The sequence below is a fragment of the Corvus hawaiiensis genome, chromosome 11 (assembly GCF_020740725.1).
Source record: "Corvus hawaiiensis isolate bCorHaw1 chromosome 11, bCorHaw1.pri.cur, whole genome shotgun sequence".
NCBI lineage: Eukaryota > Metazoa > Chordata > Aves > Passeriformes > Corvidae > Corvus > Corvus hawaiiensis.
The window spans coordinates 23,949,985-23,971,895 of record NC_063223.1 but is presented as its reverse complement, the minus strand read 5'-3'; positions in this window follow the sequence as shown (position 1 = coordinate 23,971,895).

Below are 21,911 nucleotides of genomic sequence, written 5' to 3'. Positions count from 1 at the left end.
GGCTAGGGGTTAGGGTTAGGTGGGGACAGTGCTGGCATGGGCTCGGCATTCAGGATTATTGACTCCAGCTGTGGGGAGGGTGCTGGCATGGGCTCAGCATTTGGGATTATTGCCTCCAGCTGTGGGGAGGGTGCTGGCATGGGCTCAGCATTTGGGATTATTGCCTCCAGCTGTGGGGAGGGTGCTGGCATGGGCTCAGCATTTGGGATTGTTGCCTCCGGCTGTGGGGAGGGCTGCTGCCTGTGGCTGCTTTTGAGGAGAAAGGGGTGTTGTTTGGGGTCCTGGTTAAAGTTAGGTTTAGGGAACAGGGCTTGTGTGTCATACCCCTTGTGTTTGTTGTGTAGTGTGTGATTTTTGAGCCCTTTCTCTTTATTCCCTGGACTCCCCCCGGGCTCATGGCCTTTGTTATGTTCTCCTGCTGCCTCCTCCTTGGGCTCTTGGCCTTTATTATGTCCCCCTGGAATGTCCCCCTGGGCTCTCGGCCTTAATTGTGTCCCCCTGGAGCCTCCCTCCTTGGCTGCCACCCTCTGTGTGTTTTTCTAACCTTTTTTGTGTGGGTGTTGTCCTTCCATGGGGGCTGCGGTGTTCTCCTGGTGCTGGGGGGTCTGCCTGCTGCGGCTGGGTGGGCTAAAATGGTGGCCTGAGGGGTGCTGTGGGGTGGTGCATAAATGGCGGGAAGGGGGGGCTTGCGGGGGGGGGCGCCCTGAGGGGAGCCGCAACGGCGGGAAGGGGGGCCGTGAGGCGGCGGGGGCTGCCCTGGGGGGACTCGCGGGCGGCACGGGGCGGGGGGTACCCTGAGGGGAGCCGCAAAGGCGGGAATGGGTGCCGTGAGGCGGTGGGGGCTGCCCTGAGGGGACCCGCGGGCGGCACGGGGCGGGGGATACCTTGAGGGGACCCACAATGGCGGGAGGGGGGAGCGGCGGGCGGCGGGGAGGTGCGGTGGGGCGGTTTGAGGCGGCGGAGCGGTGCGGGACCGGCGGGGGGGGCGGCGGCGGCTCACGGGGGGCTGGCGGGTGGCTGCAGGCGGCGGCGGGTGCCGGACCGGTGGGCTCCGGGTGGCGGCAGGTGCAGGAGCGGCGCGGGACTGGCGGGGGAGTGGTGCCGGGGGCAGGAAGCACCGTGAGGGGAGAGGGGCGGAGTGAGGGGCGGAGCGTCGTGACGCGCGCGGCGGGGGCGGGGCCGGGGGCGGAGCGGCGTGACGCGCGCGGCGGGGGCGGTGACCGGGGCCGGGACCGTGTGACGCAAGCCAGGGGGGCGGCGACCGGGTGCGGGGGGGCGTGACACGGGCCAGGGGGGCGTGACGCATGTGTGTGGGGTGGGAGCCTGTGATGAATGGGGGGTAGAGCTTAGGATGAGTGAAAGGTGTGGGTGGTGTGTGTGCACGCCGAAAAATTGGCTAATTAACTAATTATCCAATTATCTAATTCAATTAATGCTCCAGCTGGGATATATTAGATTTGACAAGGAAATTCAACTCATTTCCTTGACAGAGAATAGTCAAAAACAGCAGTGAGCAATGGCTACAAGAGCCTACAAGAAAGATGAGGAGAGACTGTAAGAGTGGAGTGACAGTGACCCACAAAGACCGTGCTGTACCCGGGCCCGTGCGTGGTCCTGGCACTTTTCCTGCATTCTGATTTTCTGTTCAGAAGTCACTATGTGGCCAAATCTCTGGGTCTGGCTAAACGGTGTTTAGTGCAGAACTGATGTGATGGTCACTCGGAATCGCCCAGAGCAGAAGCCAACTTGCAACTCTGGTGAAACACGCTCCAGATAACACACTGTGGGTGTGCCAGGGTCAGGGGCAAATGGTCAGGGCTTACCTTCTCCTAGTTTGAGGCCTGGTTTGGCAGCAACACAACATTCCAGTGCAGGATCAGTGCCAAAGGGAAGGGCTGCACAGATGCCCTGAGCCCCAGTCTCTGCATCAGCAGCAGTGGGTGGGTGGACCTCACCTACTTCCAGATTCAAATCCCTTTGTTTGTCACTCCTGCTAGTTTATAGGCTCCGAAAGCTCATTTCAGCTGTTCAGTGACAGCACTAGCTGGTCCATGGATTTAAGGAAGCAGACAGTCTTTGGGAATGTGTGTTGCCATTTGAGACTTGTCCAACAAAAGGGGCACAGGAGGAAGACAGGTGTTAGGGACCGAGTCCGGAGAGCTGGCCGCATAAACAACACGTACACCGATACGATTAAGCATCCTTCTCCCTTTATTGTTCAACTATGCCGACTTATATCCACTTTTGCAAAGATTCATGCCCAGTCCCTCTAGATGGCCTCTAATCAGAGGGGGAGCCAGGCAGCTGTATACCTTGCCAAGGACTCTCAGGGCTGCCTGCAGTCAGGGGCCTGTTCAGGGGCTTTTCCTCAGCAACCCTGCATTGTCCAATCTTTCCAGGGGTATCATATGCCCTTGTTCCATAAGGAATCCCTCTACAGACAGGGAGTTGTCACCGGCCCCGTGCTCATGGGCTGCAGGGGACACCAGCACTGAGGAGGAAATGGAAACGGCAAAGAGGGAAATGCAACCGGATGGGACGCACCTCTGGCACCACACCTCCTCTTGTTCCTGCTGTCCTGAAAAGGCCCAAGTAAATCCAGTCCCTCAGACCTTGCATCCCTGAATGCCAGGAGAGCCGGTGTTTTACCCAGATCCCAGTGCCCTGCACGGCTGCGCTGACACGAGCGCAGGCCGATCGCTCCGCCCAGCACCATCCCTCATTTGCCTCCCACGGCTCCCCAAGCGGCCCCAAACCACCCCAGCGTGTCTGTGCCGGGGCCAGGGCCTGCCCCGAGCCTGACCAGAGGCTGTCACCCAGCCCTGCACCAGCTCCCACCCCCGGGAGAGCTGGGAATGCACTGAGAGCTCGGCTCCCCGGGCTCCCCAGCACCCAAACCGGTCCTCACACACACAAAAATGCCCAACCTGCCCCTCTGGGCACAGCCAAACACCACAATTCCATCATCCCCAAGGAACTCTGGCACTTGCCCCTTCACCTCTGCCCATTTCCAGTAGCCGGGGCTAGGACCGGCCTGTCAGAAAGAGCATTCCCTAGCCAGTTCATCCCAGCCCAGAGGAGAAGAGGAGCCTGTCCCTGACCCACACCATGGGCAGGACAAGGGGGGCCCTAGCTGGCTTTGCCTACTCCAACACCAAAGCTCTTGGTCCCAAAGATGGGGCGAGTTCAGTGGTTTTTCCTGTCCTGAAAGAGAACAGAAAAGGGAAGTTAATCCCACTGTAGAATCCAAGACTCCTGCATTTCATAGTTCTGCTCTGATTGCTCACCGTGCAGTTTTATCCATGGGAAAAAAAAGGAGAATGACACCATATCAAATAAAAAGTTGGTTAATCCACGTAGGGGCTGTGGAGAGAAGGATACAAAGGAACTTTTCCATGATTTTGGGGCTTGAAGAGGGAGTGAATTTCCCTCGAAGCTGGGAAGGGCCTGAGGATGATAAAGCAAAGGAGCAGCTTCATCTCTCCCTGGCAGAGAGCTCTGGGCTCCATTATGGATACAAATCAATCCCAGCAGGATTTCAAAGGGTTTCTTTAGGATGTCAGGTCCCTCTTTATCAGATCCCTGCTGGGATTCAGGGCCTGCCTGGTCACGGGGTGCTTTGATAAGGGCTGGATTTAAATCCCAGATCTGAGAGCAGACATGAAAGTTCCCTGGGTTTCTAAGGGTTGAAAAGCTCGAGCTGGATTCGCTGCAGAGCTGAAAAGTCAGGATAAGAGAGAGCAAGGAGTGGCCAGCAGGCTCAGGCTCCTGATCACGCCCCTGGGATCCATGGGATCCATAGGATCCGTGGCCTCTGGCACGCTGCTCCAGCACCCTGCAGGGTGACTGACAGCCGGGCAGGGGAAGGAGCCACCAGCAGCTCTGCGATGTGCACCATCATTCACCTTGCACGTGGCCTAAACAGCCACCAAGCACCGATGGACTGACTGAGCCGAAAATATTGGAGAGATCTCAGTTTGCACTCCAAATTCCCTGCAGCCTGTTCCCTTCCTGATCCATCCCTTGAAGCAGCAAGAGTGGAATTCCTTCCGTGGTTGCTCTTTCCCTCCTGTTTTCCACTCAACAAGAAAAAGCAGCCACTTGAACAGGAGTAAAAGCCCCAAACCCACAAAAAAGCACACATTCTCAGCATCACTAATCCCTGCCAAATTGCCAGGAACCTTCCAAAACTACATCCAAGCTTGGAAACAGGGAGCCAGTTGTTTGTTTAAGCAGCTATTGATCCAGTCTCTTCCAGCTAATTAAACTATTCACTATTTAAACTCATTAAACTGCTCATCCTGCTCCTGGCAGCCAGAGGCAAAGAAGAAATTGTGTCTAGATTAAATGGTGATGGTGAATGTGCCCATGCCAGTCCTTGGAGAGGTTGGAATTGCATCCCTGTTCCTCTGCTCTCTTTTCCTTCCTTTTTCCTGCAGTGATTCCCACCCGGATTCCTCAGCTCCAGCTCTCTGAGCAGCCTCACGGGGAGCATTTCATCCCCTTGGAGCCAACTCCATTTGTTGCATCCTTCATGCCTCAACCACTCCTAAAAGCAGGGAAGTGCTGATGGGCAGTGCAGCTGCTTCCACTCGGGAATGTTTCCAGTGGAACAGGGAGGGAATTCTGAGAAGCTTCCACCCACTGCACGTTATTGCTGGATAAAAGGTGAGGCAGCAAAGGATCAACAAAGGGAGATTTCAGCAAGACAAAGTCCAGACAGAGAGGCTGCAAGTGTTGCTGGGGCTGCTAAGCTGGGAAAACTGCAAGGTCAGGCTGTGGGAACATGGATTATACTGAGGTCTGGAACTGGTGTTGGGAAGAGAGGGAGAAGGAGAAGGAGAAGGAGAAGGAGGAGGAGAAGGAGAAGGAGAAGGAGAAGGAGAAGGAGAAGGAGAAGGAGAAGGAGAAGGAGAAGGAGAAGAAGGAGAAGGAGAAGAAGGAGAAGAAGGAGAAGGAGAAGGAGAAGGAGAAGGAGAAGGAGAAGGAGAAGGAGGAGAAAGGGCCCAAAGTAACTGCACAGCGAATTTCCTTACCATGAGCCAGGCTCATTCCCTGAGCTGACCAATATCTCTGAGCTCCCCTTCATGGCACAGCCCTGCCAGTAAAGAACAGAAGTTCCTGCTGCTCCCACTGGAATTCTGTAGCGTGCCTGGCATTCCATACGTTCTGCTGCCTGAGAATTCCTGCAGCCGTCCTTGGGAAGAGCAGTTCACTGCCACAGGAGGAACAAGAGGAAAGCAGTTGCCACTCTCGAGTTCTGTGCTCTGTAAAAAGTAAAACCAGATAAAGATCAAAGCTCCATAAAGCTGGAACCATCTCCAACCTCGGGACAGCCCTTCTGTGGGAAAAGCGTGGATGGGCAATTAGGAAGGAGATCATCATGCACATGGGCAAGGGGGGGGGAATTAAATTCTGTTGCTTTCTGATTGAGGCCTGCTTCAATTTGCAGCCTTTATAATATCAGTTTAATGGGACTTTTTGTGCTTTAAAGAGGTTTTTATTAGCTGGGGGTTGTCCCTGCCTGGACTGAGGCACAGCACAATGAGTCTCCTGCCTCCTGAAGCCGTGTCGTTATCCCAGCATCTGAAATTAAAAACCAGCACTCTGGGAAACCTCTCTACTCTGAGGAGAAGTGTGAGGAGTGCTTGGGTCTGTGGAGAGCCTGGAACAGGTCTGAGAGACACCAAACATCCTGTGGATCCCAATGAACAGCAAAACATTCCAGCAGCTCCTTCCAACACCGCCCTTGTAGGGAACTCTGTCACCCCAGTGGGTATTTGTGGGAGTAAGGAAGAAATCCCACTGATGACCTCAGTGTGATCACCTCTGCTTCGTCTGGGGATAAATCTCCTTTATCCTTCTGGGAGAATAAAGGAATCCAATGCTGCCTTAATCCCCTGCTCCTCGGAGTCTGGATTTCCAGAATCCATCTCCTGGCCCAGCATGGGAAGGGTTGTCCAGCGCTGGAACAGCTGCCCAGGGCAGTGGTGGAGTCACCAACCCTGGAAGTGCTCATAAAATACATGGATATGGCACTTGAGTGTTCATAAAATACATGGGGAAATACATGGGAAAATACAGGGATAAATACAGGGGGAAATACGTGGATAAATATATGGATAAATGTATATGGATAAACATAGATGGATAATCCATGGATAAACATATGGATAAATATAGGGATAAATATGTATGGATAAATACAGACCTTGCATCCCTGAACACCAGGAGAGCTGGTGTTTTACCCAGATCCCAGTGCCCTGCACGGCTGCGCTGACACGAGCGCAGGCCGATCGCTCCGCCCAGCACCATCCCTCATTTGCCTCCCACGGCTCCCCAAGCGGCCCCAAACCACCCCAGCGTGTCTGTGCCGGGGCCAGGGCCTGCCCCGAGCCCGACCAGAGGCTGTCACCCAGCCCTGCACCAGCTCCCACCCCCGGGAGAGCTGGGAATGCACTGAGAGCTCGGCTCCCCGGGCTCCCCAGCACCCAAACCGGTCCTCACACACACAAAAATGCCCAACCTGCCCCTCTGGGCACAGCCAAACACCACAATTCCATCATCCCCAAGGAACTCTGGCACTTGCCTCTTCACCTCTGCCCATTTCCAGTAGCCGGGGCTAGGACCGGCCTGTCAGAAAGAGCATTCCCTAGGCAGTTCATCCCAGCACAGAGGAGAAGAGGAGCCTGTCCCTGACCCACACCATGGGCAGGACAAGGGGGGCCCTAGCTGGCTTTGCCTACTCCAACACCAAAGCTCTTGGTCCCAAAGATGGGGCGAGTTCAGTGGTTTTTTCCTGTCCTGAAAGAGAGCAGAAAAGGGAAGTTAATCCCACTGTGGAATCCAAGACTCCTGCATTTCCGATTTCTGCTCTGATTGCTCACCGTGCAGTTTTAGCCATGGAAAAAAAAAAAGAGAAAGACACCTTATCAAATAAAATTGCCCTTTTCCAGCATTTTTATTCCAGGCATTAAAAGGATGCTCATTTCTCTTCTAGCATTGTTTCCCTCATTTTAGGAGAACCGTTTTCATCCCAGACCCCACTCGTCAGTTGTTCGATCCTCTGGCACTGGATTTGGACAAAAGAAGGGACGCACCCGGATCGCAGGAAATCACTGAGAGAAAACCCTTCCAAAACCTGACAGAGAAAAAACAACAGGACATGCAGGAAGACACAACCCTCATTTGCACGTCTGGAATGCTTTTCTAAAGACTTCTCTGCACCTGGACGCTCCTTGCTCTTGGCTTTCTTTACAAGAATGCATTTGCTGCTAAACACGTCTCAGACCCTTACTTGATCGGGATAAGGTGGGATGGAGATGAAGACTCCCACAGGGAATAGCCAGGGAGATGCAGGGCCTGGGAACATCAAGGACGAAGAAGAGAAGGAACAGGGATTGTTTTTCTTGTTTAGAGCCAGCAGTGCTGTGAGCTTGGAGAACACACGGCACCGCAGGGATCCAGGGCAGGAGCGGGATAACTCCGGGATAAGGGGAATCTGCTCCCACTCCAGGGCTGTGCCAGTGAAGGAGGGGAATTTTTTAGTGCCTTCATTGCACGCAAAAACCAAACCCAGCACCACCGAGCTGGACTTCCGTGAGCTGCAACACAAAGCGGCCCCTGGCCTTTGGGGGAACACAACCTCCCCGAGTCACGGAGCCAGGGGATGACACTTGGGAATGATCCTTGCTGCCTGCAGGCAAATCAGATGAGGGAGCCACAGGAGCTCTGGGGTTTCCTGCTCTTCCTGCAACACCATCGGTCCAGACCAGGAGACCTTTCCTGGAACAGATCTTCCCTGTAAAGGGAGCTGCACCAAAGCTCAAGCCCTCATTTAGAGACCCTTGGAAAAGCAAAGGTGAGAGGGGATTACCTGGAGCCCCAGGGGACCGAGGTGAAGGCGATGAAGAAGCAGACAGCAAAGTGCTTCCACTGCTTCTCACTCCAGCAAGGGGAACATCCCTGGAATTTCATGTCCAGCGTCGCTCCCAAACCCCACCGGTGAACCCACACGTACTCCAAGGCTGATCTCCTTCAAACTTCCAGCAGCACAGACCCACCGGGAGGAACTGCAATCCAAGGACACACATCAGCAACCGTCTTCCCGCTTACTGCTCTCTCCACATTTTCCCTTTCCAGTGGGATGCAGGTGCCACCCCCCAGAGGCAGGAGAACTGCCTTGCAATCCGCTACAAAACCTGCCTGGAAAGCCCAGGATGCCCGGAGCCAGCAGCCGTTTCTCCTGGAGCTCCTGCTGACAGGCATTTGAAGCCTGCTGTGCCTCACAGCTGCTTTTCTGCCAAGGGCATTCCCATCTTTTCTCTTTTAGCCCAAATAAAGGTTTGCAAAGCTGAGTTTTGTGAGAAGTGCTTCATATTTGGATTATTCTTAACTTGGAGTTTCCCTCGGCACCAAAATCAGGGGGTAAACCCAACATGGCCTCAAAGGGCCATAAGATCCCAGATACCTAATCCCCAGTTCCCTCAGGATTGGTTCATTAAAGCTTTTCAGGGGTAATTTGGCAAACTTCAGGGTTTGCTGATTTCACCATCAAAGCCACATGAAACCTGTGCAAAAGGAACTTAACTAAAGCTAGCTAAAAGTGGTCCCTGCTGATGACTCATTAAAACACCCCCTTAAAAAGGAGCTAGGATTGATTCCACACTCACAAACCCCCCTTGCCACGATCGGCGCTCTCTGCCCACCAAGGACACAGCACCGGGCAGGGACATTTCTCCCACTCCCCGGCAGAGACCTCCTCCTGCCACATCCAGGGAACCGCAGCCGCTCAGGGAACACCAACTTTGTCCTGGGCTGGGAACAGGATAGGGACAAGGAACACTTTGAAGTCATTCCCACCTCGGTGCTGTCCAGACCTGGCAGAAAGCGCTTCCCACACCTCTCCTGGAATTCTCTTCCCCGGCCCTTCCAGCTTCGGAAGGCTTCTGGGGGAGCCTCAACTTTCGGTGCAGCTCAGAAGCTGCACGCGCCTAAAGCATCCCCACGGGAACACGAAGCTTCCCTCGGGCATTTCGTTTCTTTATCCCAAATATTCTCCCCACTCAGCCACAATCTAGAAAGAACAAAAGGGAAAAGAAGGAAGACCAATTAATTCTGACGTAAGGAGTCTTGACTATCCCGACACACTGCCACGTGAAAAAACATCCCTGCCCCTCTAACAAATCCCTCTGATACTGGCTCCATTCAGGATCAATTATTTAAACACTGTATTAAGGAGCGTAAGGACACAACGCTTGGAATTCTCAAAAACGGCTCAGCTCTCGGCTACTCCAAGCACTTTCCCACCCGGGGAGCTGAGCTGGCCCAGATTTAAACGCCACGTTTGATCCAAATCCGAGAGAAAACTGATCTTGTTTGGCTACTGAGCTTTCCCAAAAGCTGTGCAGTCAAGCCTGGAAATCCTCACTGAAGCTTTGCCATGTCACATCGGGATTTACCCTTGGGAAAACCCCACTCTGAGCACTTGGGTTTCAAGAGGTTGCACCCGATGTTACAGACGCAGAATTCCTGTGGGGTTTGGCATTTCCTGCACCTCCAAACACGTGAAAAGAATGAAGTGCAGAGTCCCAAGGCTCCATTATTGCCATTCTCCTCACATCCCTTTCCTCAGCTGCACGTGGCTCTGTGCCTCCTCTGAAGGGCTGGAAAGGAATTTGGGAACCCCCCCTCAGCTTCTTCGGTTTTCAGCCTTTTCTCTGAGGCAGCCCAAAAGGCAAACAGGAAAAAAAAACCCCAGAAGTGCACAAAATCCCAGCCCCTCCCAAGATGCAGCTCCTCACACCAAACCTTGGGAGAATCCCTGGTGCTTCCAACACCGCTGCAATCCCACCTGGAGCTGAGCTTACAGGCTGCTCTGCCTAATCCACATGCAAGCCTGGATAGCCCAAAGCCTGCAAGAAAAGAGGAGGCAAAGTGAAGGAGAGAGGGGAAAAAACGGAGTTTTGGGTTTTCCCCATGTTTGCAACAGGATTGAAGGGCAGGATGGAGAGCTTTCGTGGAAAAGAAGTACCAAAGGCTGCTTAATTGCCAGCAATTAGCGCCGCTCAGGTTGAATCCAAGAGGACAAATGCACCAGGATCAAACAGGAGCGGCCGACAGGATGGGTTATGACACAGATCTGTGAAGCTGGAGCCTTCTTTCTTCTCCCGGGCTCTCCCAGAAATTCTCCATGGCCGGACGTGCTCCCGCTCTCCCCGCTGGGGAGGATGGACTTGGATAGCCCGGCTGACTGGTGAGCCTAAAACAAGAAAGTGATGCAGTGATCCAAGTGTTTTTCCAAGGAAATGACATATTCTCTGGACCTGGGATAACCCATATCCCATGGCCTTCTCCAGGAAGGGTCCCAGCTGGATATGGTCTCCCAGAAAGGATTCCATAGGGGCTCACCTTTTGCCTGGAGCTCGGCTGAAGTCCTCAGCAATGCCAGGGAATGTGGCCATTGGAGGCTTTGGGCAGGATTTGGCTCATTTGCCTTTTTAGGCTTTGTTTCCTTCTCTCAGCCTTCCCACTGGATTGTGGTCTCCGAGGAATACGTAAAATCCCATTGGATTCCTGCTCTTTTGGACATTTGTTTGTACCGTTCCTGTACAAAACGAGGCCCCCTGTTCGATGCTTTTCCCCACCGTTCCCCGGCAGTTTTATCTGCCAGTGCATTCCCTGCGTTGCTTGGGCTCTTCCCACATCTCTGAGCTCCTTCACAAGGCAGGAGATCGATTTGGCCCAGGAACTAAACCCTCCCGAGGAATTGTCTGATGCCATCTCCGCATTTGACAGCTGATCCTTGTGCTCAAAGGATCCCTCTTTCTTCCCTTCAGCCAATTCCAAGGCTCATGCCCCCAGCTGGGATCAGTCCCCAGTCTGATCCCTGCAGTCTTCCCTGCCGGGATCCTGCTCAGGAATCCATGGGCTACGAATGTAAGAATTAATTCTTCCCACCCCTGCCCAGTTCCAAAGGATTTGGTGTCTGCCTTACCCGGCTGGAGCCTGCTTCCAACTCTGTTCTTGCTGCTTCTGCTGCTTTCCATTTCCCAGGAATTCCACCGACGGAGGGACAGCGTTTTCCACCTCCTCCAGGATTCCCTCTGTTGCGTTTGGGTGCTGGAAGGATATCAAAACTTTATTCCTAATGCTGGGCTCTGCATATGGCCGAGAAAATCCCGGCCTCCACACAGACCCAGATTCCAAACTTTTTGATACATTTTAGCAAACCGAGAAATTCACCTTCCCTGCTTCTTCTTAAGGGCATCCTTCTCTTCCCTTACCCGGCGGGCTCTCTCCCACTGGGGGTGGGTTTTCCCCTTCCCATGCTAATTAGTCCCTACTTCTAGGAGGTTTAGGTACCTTTCTTCCCTGGGAGGGATTTCTTAACACAGCTACCGAGGCTTTGGGAGTCTTCTTTTTCTCCTACTTTCTGCAAAAACACCCTGTGATCCACAAATGCCACAATCCAGACGCCCAACTTCAACAAGACATCCTTTTTACCTAAAAACACTCACTCTCAACTCTTAGGTCTTTGGAAGTTTTACCCCTGCAAAATTCCTCTATCTTTCCACCACTGAATTCCTCAGTCCTGCTTCCAAGGATTTCTTGAATACCACGGGGCTTTTCTCAACATTTACCCCCACCACCTTCCCTACGTGCCCACTGCTCATCACCTCATTTTTCCCTCAATGTCTTCGTTCTCCACCCCAGAGAGTTTGTCAAGTGTTGCCTCCAAAATGTTCCCCATCTGTCCACTACTGAGTTCCCCATTTTGCCTCCAAAATATTCCTTCTGTCCCCTCCAGATTGCATCCACTTTTACCCCCAACATTTTACTTCCTCTACAATATTGATCAAACCTTTTCCATCCCAAAAATGTGCACTCTCTCCCTTAAACAGCACCTCAGCTTTTCCCTCAAAAACGCCCCAGAGAGAAATTCAGATTCAGCCCCCAAACTCCCATTTTCCTACACAAACAGTTCTTGTGGCCCCTCTCAATTCCCCCAGGCTTTCAGCTAAAGGAAGAACTGGAAGCCTATTCCCTCATCTCCGCCCCTGTTTTGCTTTCCCGGAAAACCTTGCGATCCCACACTTTCTCCAAGAGATCTGCTGGGAGTACTGCAAGGTTTGCTCTCTCAGAGCGCCAGGGGGGTTTACAGCACTTGTTCCTCTGCATCTTTACCCTTTCATCAGCTTTCCCCTGGAACGGTGTTGTGGGAGAAGCTTGGAATTACCAGAAATGGATCAGGTTCACATTTCTGCCCCACCAGTTTTTATCTGGTTTGAAATTCCTGGAATTACCCTCAAATGTGCCCTAGAACACTGCTGTGAAAGGATCAATGAGAAGAACAGCCTGAAAGCAGAAAACCACCTCCAGCAGCAGCCAGAATGATCCCATTTCTCTTCTTACCTGGTCCTGCCAGAGCTCCCAACAGCCATTCCCATTCCAAAACAAGAGCTGTGGAAGACATTCCTGCTGTCCGTGAGGGTGAGGTGGCAGTTCTGGATGTTCTTTGCTGTGGAATCAGACAACAAACAGAGTGTAAAGGATCTTGGTGGTCCCTTCCAAGCCAAACTAGCCCGTGATTCCATGCGTGGATCAGCACCTGTCCCAGCTCCATTCCAGAAACCTCCTCCCACTAACCCAGAACTTTCCTTTTGCTGCTCAACATCAGGGATTTGCTGCCGAGTGCCCCGAGCAGGGGACGCCCCAGCCTTCCCTGGGACCGCAGCATTCCCTGGGACCGCAGCATTCCCTGCGCTGCCTCAGCACTCCCTGCGCTGCTGTTCCACGCCGATCCCGTGGTCCAGCGCCTGTGCGGGCTGCAGTGCCGGGCTCTCCCCACAAGGCGGCAGCACCGGGAGCGAGCAGCCCCGGCCGGTCCCGCTGGCTCGGGGCAGCTGCGCCTTGAACCCGCCCTGAGCCGGCGGGGCCGTGAACGCAACGAGCAAAAACCCCACCGATCCCCTTTATTTCACCCTCAGAGGCACAGGATCGCAGCATTTCCTGGGCTGGAAGGGACCCGCAGGGAGCATCGAGTCCAAATCCTGGCCCTGCACCCCAAGAATCCCACCCTGTGCCCGAGAGCCTTGTCCAGACCCAAACTCTTCCCCCAAGATCCTGAAAACACAGCGGGGCTGGGAGAAGGATGACCATGGAGGATTTTTTATATAGATCTCCTTGTACGATCGTTATATAATATTATTAGATAGTCCAGGAACCCATCCCTGTGCCTGGACACCCATCCCTGTGCCGGGACACCCATCCCTGGGCCAGAATACCGATCCCCCGCGGCCCCCACCGTCCGCTCGGGGCTGTCCCCGTTCCCCGCTCACCTCCGAGCCCGGAGCAGCCGCCCCGGTGCCCCCGGCCCGGCCGCGCTGCTCCCCGGGTTCCCTGCCATTGCCGCTCCCGGCGAGGAAGGGCGGAAGTCGCCGGAACCGCACCAATGTGGCGATCGGGTCAGTGGCTATTCGACCTTCTCAAGATGGCGGCCGGAAGGACCCCGCTCCGTCTATTCAACTGCCTGAATGCTCCCGCCTGCCCCAGGCGCCGCTGACGCCACAGTCGGTGTCCACATAGCGGGAAACGCCTCAGAAATCTGCGTGCAAGCGCTGGGCTGGCGTCGGCGTCGGCGTTGCGTTCAGGCAGCCGAATAGACGCACCTTGGGGGGGGGGGGGGCCTTTCCTGCCGCCATATTGAGAAGGTCAGAAAACAGCGTACACGGCCGCCATATTTAGTGTGGCGGTGACGCAACTTCCGTCCTTCGCCGCCATCTTGGGTGCTGGCAGAAGCCACTTCCGGTCGAGCCGCCATCTTTAGTGTGGTACACTTAAGGGCCCCCGCCGCTCCTCACAAGGGCGTCTATTCGGCTGCCTGAATCCGGCCCGGACTCCGACGCCGGCCCCGCGCTTTCCGCGCGATTTTCCGCGGTGCTTCCCAGTGCGAGGACACGGCTGGTGGGGTCAGCGGCGCCGGAGGCGGGCGACTGCTCCGCGACCGGCGGCAGGCATCGGCAGGGACACCTCTCAAAGGGGCCTAGTGCGTCCGCCATCTTGAGTGTGGCGGAAGTGTAAACCACCCTCTGCAAGGTCCTGGCAGGTTCTAATAAAAACGTCACTTAACGCCGTCCCGAGAGCGCGGAACTGCGCCTTCCTTTCCGAGCCGCCTCCTTGAGAGCGACACGCGGGCGGCTCGATTCCGACCGTGCCCGCCCGGTGCCCCCCGCCCGGGTCGCGCTGGGACCGCGCCTCTGCTGCCCGGCAAAACCGGCCCCGCCCCCCGCGCTGTCATTCCTCGCGGTCACCGCCCCGCACGGCGCCCACTCCTTTCCATAGCTGTGGCCCCACTCATGCACGGCCGTGTCCCTCGGCGCTCCGAACCGTCCTTCGCCCCTCCCCTCCGCTGACAGACCCAGCCCCGCTCGCTCCCGCTCCTTGCCCTTGCCACGCTCGGCAGCCACCGAGGCCGCCGCCCTCTCGGCTCAGCCGGCACCGGGCGGCAGCAGCGCCGGGGCGCCGTGTCGGGGGCGGCAGTGCCGCGCTCTCGCCACCAGGCGGCAGCAGCGCCGCCCAGCTCAGCCCGGGGGCAGGGACAGCAGAGGGAAAAGCCGGCTCTGGGCGCTCTGCAGCTCCTGCAGCCCGAGCGTCTCGGCTCCTGGGGCCAGGCGCTTGCTTCTTTCCTTCCTACAGAAAAACGCCGGCTCGTTATTCGCAAAACTTGCTGATCTCTATTCCCAGCTTCTTATATTCCTGTATGCGACAGAGTAGAGAGAGAGGGCTGGCTCATTTCAAAATGAATTTACATCTAAATCAGTAGCACTTGCCTATAGATGTAAAAGTGAAGAACTTAACAGGTTTTAGTATTCTGCACACATCCCTCGCTGGGAGGAATGGTAAAAAAGTTAAAAACAAATGAAATGTAAAAAGTAGAAAGTTCGAAACAAAGTTACAACAGCAGAAATTTAGAAACAAACAAAGAGGTAAAATACAAGAAACAAACAAATTTCCAAAGGTCGAAGGTTAAAACCAAACAAAGTTAGAAACAAAAAAAAAAATTAGAAACAAAATTAGAAAGGTAGAAATTTAGAAACAAACTCAGAAAGGCAAGTGTTGAGCCTTTGACAGGGTACCCTTCCTTCTCGGACCAGGGTGAAAGAGCAGAGGAGGCTGCTGTTCTGCTGAGTTCTTTATTTCACAGTCTCACAGCTGTCTTGAAGGCAGAGTTCGAATGGGGTTACATGATAAAGCCAAGCAGCAGCAGCAGGCAAAACCAGCTTCTTCTATATGCTCCATACACTGTATTTTTTCTTACACAAGTGTGGATTCTATTTGTTAATTGACCAGTAAGATTAACACACCATTCTAGTTTTCTTTTTCTTAACCCATCCTGGTCTAATTCTAACAGTCGTAAGCCTCACACAAGTGTCATCTGCCCTTGTTCCATAAGGAATCCCTCTACAGACAGGGAGTTGGCACCGGCCCCGTGCTCATGGGCTGCAGGGGACACCTGCACTGAGGAGGAAATGGAAACGGGAAAGAGGGAAATGCAACCGGATGGGACGCACCTCTGGCACCACATTTCCTCTTCTTCCTGCTGTCCTGGAAAGTCCCAAGTAAATCCAGTGCCTCAGACCTTGCATCCCTGAACGCCAGGAGAGCCGGTGTTTTACCCAGATCCCAGTGCCCTGCACGGCTGCGCTGACACGAGCGCAGGCCGATCGCTCCGCCCAGCACCATCCCTCATTTGCCTCCCACGGCTCCCCAAGCGGCCCCAAACCACCCCAGCGTGTCTGTGCCGGGGCCAGGGCCTGCCCCGAGCCCGACCAGAGGCTGTCACCCAGCCCTGCACCAGCTGCCACCCCCGGGAGAGCTGGGAATGCACTGAGAGCTCGGCTCCCCGGGCTCCCCAGCACCCAAACCAGTCCTCACACACACAGAAATGCCCAACCTGCCCCTCTGGGCACAGCCAAACACCACAATTCCATCATCCTCAAGGAACTCTGGCACTTGCCTCTTCACCTCTGCCCATTTCCAGTAGCCGGGGCTAGGACCGGCCTGTCAGAAAGAGCATTCCCTAGGCAGTTCATCCCAGCACAGAGGAGAAGAGGAGCCTGTCCCTGACCCACACCATGGGCAGGACAAGGGGGGCCCTAGCTGGCTTTGCCTACTCCAACACCAAAGCTCTTGGTCCCAAAGATGGGGCGAGTTCAGTGGTTTTTTCCTGTCCTGAAAGAGAGCAGAAAAGGGAAGTTAATCCCACTGTGGAATCCAAGACTCCTGCATTTCCGATTTCTGCTCTGATTGCTCACCGTGCAGTTTTAGCCATGGAAAAAAAAAGGAGAATGACACCATATCAAATAAAATTGCTCTTTTCCAGAGTTTTTATTCCAGGTATTCAAAGGATGCTCATTTCTCTTCTAGCATTGTTTCCCTCATTTTAGGAGAACCGTTTTCATCCCAGGCCCCACTCGTCAGTTGTTCGATCCTCTGGCACTGGATTTGGACAAAAGAAGGGACGCACCTGGACTGCAGGAAATCACTGAGAGAAAACCCTTCCAAAACCTGACAGAGAAAAACAACAGGACATGCAGGAAGACACATCCCTCATTTGCACGTCTGGAATGCTTTTCTAAAGACTTCTCTGCATCTGGATGCTCTTTGCCCTTGGCTTTCTTCACAAGAATGCATTTGCTGCTAAACACATCTCAGACCCTTACTTGATCGGGATAAGGTGGGATGGAGATGAAGACTCCCACAGGGAATAGCCAGGGAGATGCAGGGCCTGGGAACATCAAGGACAGAGAAGAGATGGAACAGGGATTGTTTTTCTTGTTTAGAGCCAGCAGTGCTGTGAGCTTGGAGAACACACGGCACCGCAGGGATCCAGGGCAGGAGCGGGATAACTCCGGGATAAGGGGAATCTGCTCCCACTCCAGGGCTGTGCCAGTGAAGGAGGGGAATTTTTTAGTGCCTTCATTGCACACAAAAACCAAACCCAGCACCACCGAGCTGGACTTCCGTGAGCTGCAACACAAAGCGGCCCCTGGCCTTTGGGGGAACACAACCTCCCCGAGTCACGGAGCCAGGGGATGACACTTGGGAATGATCCTTGCTGCCTGCAGGCAAATCAGATGAGGGAGCCACAGGAGCTGCGGGGTTTCCTGCTCTTCCTGCAACACCATCGGTCCAGACCAGGAGACCTTTCCTGGAACAGATCTTCCCTGTAAAGGGAGCTACACCAAAGCTCAAGCCCTCATTTAGAGACCCTTGGAAAAGCAAAGGTGAGAGGGGATTACCTGGAGCCCCAGGGGACCGAGGTGAAGGCAATGAAGAAGCAGACAGCAAAGTGATGCCCCCTCCCCACAAAGGGCACTCTGATAAGAAGAAATTCAGGAGACTGCATCACCAAATAAAATCCTAATGGCAACTGCTTCAATGCACCAGAAGAACAAAGAACTCCCACTCTGCATCCAGCAATCCCTGCTCTGCAGCCTGTCTGCATCTGCTTTTGTAGGGCTTGTGGGGCTTTTGCACTCACTTCCTTCTCCAGGGCAGTTCCCACAAACAAAGAATGACTGAATTTCTGCAGACTGTCACTCGGCAATCCAGGGAAACACACGCCCAAAAGGGAAACACACGCCCAAAAGGGAAACACACGCCCAAAAGGGAAACACACGCCCAAAAGGGAAACACACGCCCAAAAGGGAAACACACGCCCAAAAGGGAAACACACGCCCAAAAGGGAAACACACGCCCAAAAGGGAAACACACGCCCAAAAGGGAAACACACGCCCAAAAGGGAAACACTTTCCTTTGAGCCCTTTATTTCAAGGGGTCTCTTTTCTACTGAGCACCCAGTGAGAACAGTGCCCAGTTGTGGCTGTTATTATTTCTCTGCTTTTGCTGCGTGGCAATATTGTGCTGGAGCTCTGCAGAACACGCACTGCAGCCCTTGTCTCACTGGGGCACACCGAATTGACAAAAAAAAGGCACAAAGATGAAACTCCTAAAGCAGCAGCAGCCCCAAGTCACTGAGCTGCTGCTTCCCACCACCAACACTGTGTCTCAGCAAACACTTCCAACACATGAGCCAAGGCCACAGGGGAGTGAAAAGCCCAGAGCCTGCGGGCAGGACAAGCACTCCATTGATCAGTAACAAACCAACACAGCTCAGCTGGATGGTGCACTTAAGACTAGACCTGGAAGCATCAGGAAAAGCCATTGGAACACAAGCTCAGCAGCACAGAATCCATTTGGCACCAGCTGATGAGATGGGATGCTCTGTGTGGGACACGTTGTGCATTCAGCTTCAACAATTCCACAGCAGCGCTGAAAAACTTCTGCTTTTAACAGTTGGAGAGGATTTTCTCAATGGAAGTGAAGCTGTCATTAACAGAGGAACAGCACATGATGCACAGCATAACCTGCAATAAAAAGCTTTTGCTTTCCAGCATGTAAACATCCAGGTTACTGGACTTTAGCTCATATCAACGAATCTGATGATAGATTTTTTTAAAATTTTTCTTGGAACTAAAAAAGTAAAATCTTCCATAAAAGGATAAAGCACAAAAATACTCTCTCAGTAAGTCTCAGGAAGCCATTTAATACCTTCCATGTCCTAGGAACAACTAGGCAAAACACTTGGAAAGTGTGAGCAGTAGAAATGTTGACCATTGAATGTTTGGCAGCCGTGTGCTCCAGCCCCTGGGAGGGGCTTGTCCCCCACTCCACACCAGTCCTGCAGCTCCCCAGCTATTTCTTCTTCTTCTTTGGGGGCTCATCCTCAGAGCTGCTGCTGCTGCTGGAGGAGCTCGGATCCGAGTCGAAGTCGGAGGAGGAGGAAGAGCTGCTGGAGGAGGGGGAGGGGGAGGAGGAGGAGGAGGAGCTGTCCTCACTGTCACTGTCCTCAGAGGAGGTAGAGGAGTCCTGGCTGTCAGAGGAGGAGTCGCTGGCTGAGCTGTCACTGCTGCTGCTGCTGCTGGAAGTGGTCACACTTTTGGACCTGGGAGAGAACAAAGAGCTGAGCACAGCCCTGCCAGAGCCCATGGCACCGTGTTCTCTGCTCTGCTGTAATAATCCAAAGATCAATTAGTTGCCTTGAAAATTTCCAGGCCTCACCATCTAAGATGAATTCCTGTGCCCTCCCTCCCTTTTCCACTCCTGGATGAGTGGATTTTGGCCATTTGAGCAATGGCAGAGTGGCCCCAGGGCATGACATAGCCCAGCAGGACTGCAGAGAGGGGCAGAGAGGGAAAGCTGGCCAGGATCTCGTTCCCAGCCCTGAGCAGGGGCTTTACTGGCCTGACTGTCCTGTACTACCCGAGCTCTGGGGACAATGAACCAGGCTCAGTCCCTGCCTCACCACTGCCACCGTGAAATTCTGGCACTGCAAGAGTCAAGGGAGGTTTCAGCAATGATTTCAGCAAGGTCAGAGCTGTCCCCAGTAAAAGCTGTTCTTGGACTACTCCTGGCAGAAAGCTTCATTGCAAAGTCCCTTAAAACTTCTGGAGGGCCACAGGGGCAGCAGGCTCACTTCACTTTGATTTCTGCTATCTGGCTTTACCTCCTAAAAATAAAGACAAAGAAAAATGCTGTAACATAGGCAGCATTTACACTTGCCCTACAAACACAAACGGTGACTCACCTTCTTGCAGGAACCCCCTCACCCGGTGTGGGGCGCTCTGCCACAGATTTAATCCATCTGCATCTGAAAGAAAGTGATGACAAAAGTCAAAGGGCTGCATGAGAACTTAACAGCCCCAGCCATCCTGTGTCCATCTAGGAATACCATCTAGATGCCAAACTACACCCTATATTACAAATTTCAAGTCCCGGGGCCTTGTTCTATCATACCTATAGGCGAGACTGCAGCAGGGCAGAGCAGCTCCAGGCCATACCCATGCAGTGACACAGCAGATGACAAATGAGGGGATGCAACAAGGAGAGAGAACTCTCAGTGAGAAGCATGACTGCAAGCACAGCTAAGGGCTAAGGCAAAAGACCTGCGACACAAGATGCCCAAACACAGAACACACAATAGACAAGTGACACAACATGCACTGGGACTGCTCTGCCCTGCGCACCTCAGCATTGTGATCAAATGTGAGACTTTCCCTTTATGTGGCCTAAGTGGCCGCTTCTTGGGTATCCCCATCTCCAAAGCTGACTCAAAACTCCCTCCTGGCAAGTCCCGACCCAACACCCCGCTTTCATTCCCTCTGTGGGTCATAGCCCTCAACTTATCTCTCGGACATCTGGGGATGTGAATCTGCCTTGGGCCGCCTCTCGCTATCCAGGAAATTCCTGCCATCGCCACGCTGGTGTGTCTCAGTCAGCTACAATAAAGAAAACCAAACATCAGTACAGGAACTTAGTGGCACATTGGTCAAACCCCAACAATTCTGCTACTCACCATCTCCTAAGAGGGCCCAGGTCCTCGGGCTGCACGCTCTGGCCATGCTCCGAGGCCGACACCATCATCGCAGGGTATACCTGGGTTGAGTGGAGATAAGGTGTTGTGGCACTGCTGGAACTTGAGTGGACCCTCGCTCCTCCTCCCTCCCTCCCCGACTTGCCACAACTCCTTGGCTGTTGCCGAAGGCTACCCGGATGGTACCTTCAAAAGGAAAATGTGACAACTTCATTGCAGAGTCCTGTAATACTTCCAGAGGGCTCACGAGGGCAGCAAACTGGGACCATCAGCCAGTCGGCGAGGAGATTCAGCATAAAAAAGTGGACCCCCTATAACACATAAATGACAATGGATGCTTAGAACTGCACCAGAAATTGATAACTGAGCAATAACCACTCATTCTGTCCACCAGTCACCGCTTACCTCACTCACTTGACCTTGGCTGCTGAGATCCGGCTTTACCTCCTAGAAGTAAAGACAAGGAGCAATGCTGTAACATAGCCACTATTTACACCTCCCCTGAAAAGCCGAACGATGACCCACCTTCCCGGGCAAGACGGGGCAAAACAAAAAGGAAAGGCATGTACCCACATAGGGTCCAAAGGCATCACATTAGTGTGGCAGTTTTCATCTGAAACGCTTGACCGTGACCTCTTTCCGCAAGGGTCTCTGTCATATTGGAATAGTGGTTTGAATGCTGCAGACCACCTGTAAAATACAGAAAAACCAAAGGATGCTTACAGTTTTATCACTAATAAAACAACTCTGGTAGCATTTACTTCAGTGCTGGAATCAATACTTGTCTTGGCCACTAGTACTCGGCCGGCTCACAGTCTCCCTTGTGCCGAGACCTGGCCATGCTGAGCACTTCACATCTTCAAAATGAAACGAAGAGCCAAACATAGAGCCAAAAGTCAGGCCATCGCTCAGAGGTCAGGTGCCAACTCACCTGGTCGCTATGCTCCTCTGGCCTCCTCCATTTGTGCCAGGTTTACATCCTATCCCTCTGCCTCTGCAAAAAAATTATTTGTCAAAGTCACTCAGACACACAGGGAAAGCTTAACCTTTCCCAAGTTCTCATTTGTCAAAGCAAACTGCCTAGGATCTGACAACGGCATACATTAAGACGAACAGCTAGAAAACTGCGAGACGCCGCCGTACCGCCAAACCTCACACGGACTGGCCACAGTTGCTGTGTCCGAGGTGTGACTTGGGTGGCTAAGCAAAGCTAAAGCTTACCTGTAAAGTCTTCTTTCTATTCCACCTACTCCCCACTCTATTCCACAGGGCAGAGCAGTTCCAGGCTAAACACAAACAACACGTTATGCTACAAACAGCATAACACAAGAATGATAAAAAAAGCTCTCAGGGAGAAGACTGACAGCGAGGACTGAGACAATGCCAACAGAGATGACCAATGGTGTGGCAACAATGGACAGAGGAGGCTCTAAGGAGCAGAAAACACGACTGTAACAGAGTGACCTGTTAGAAG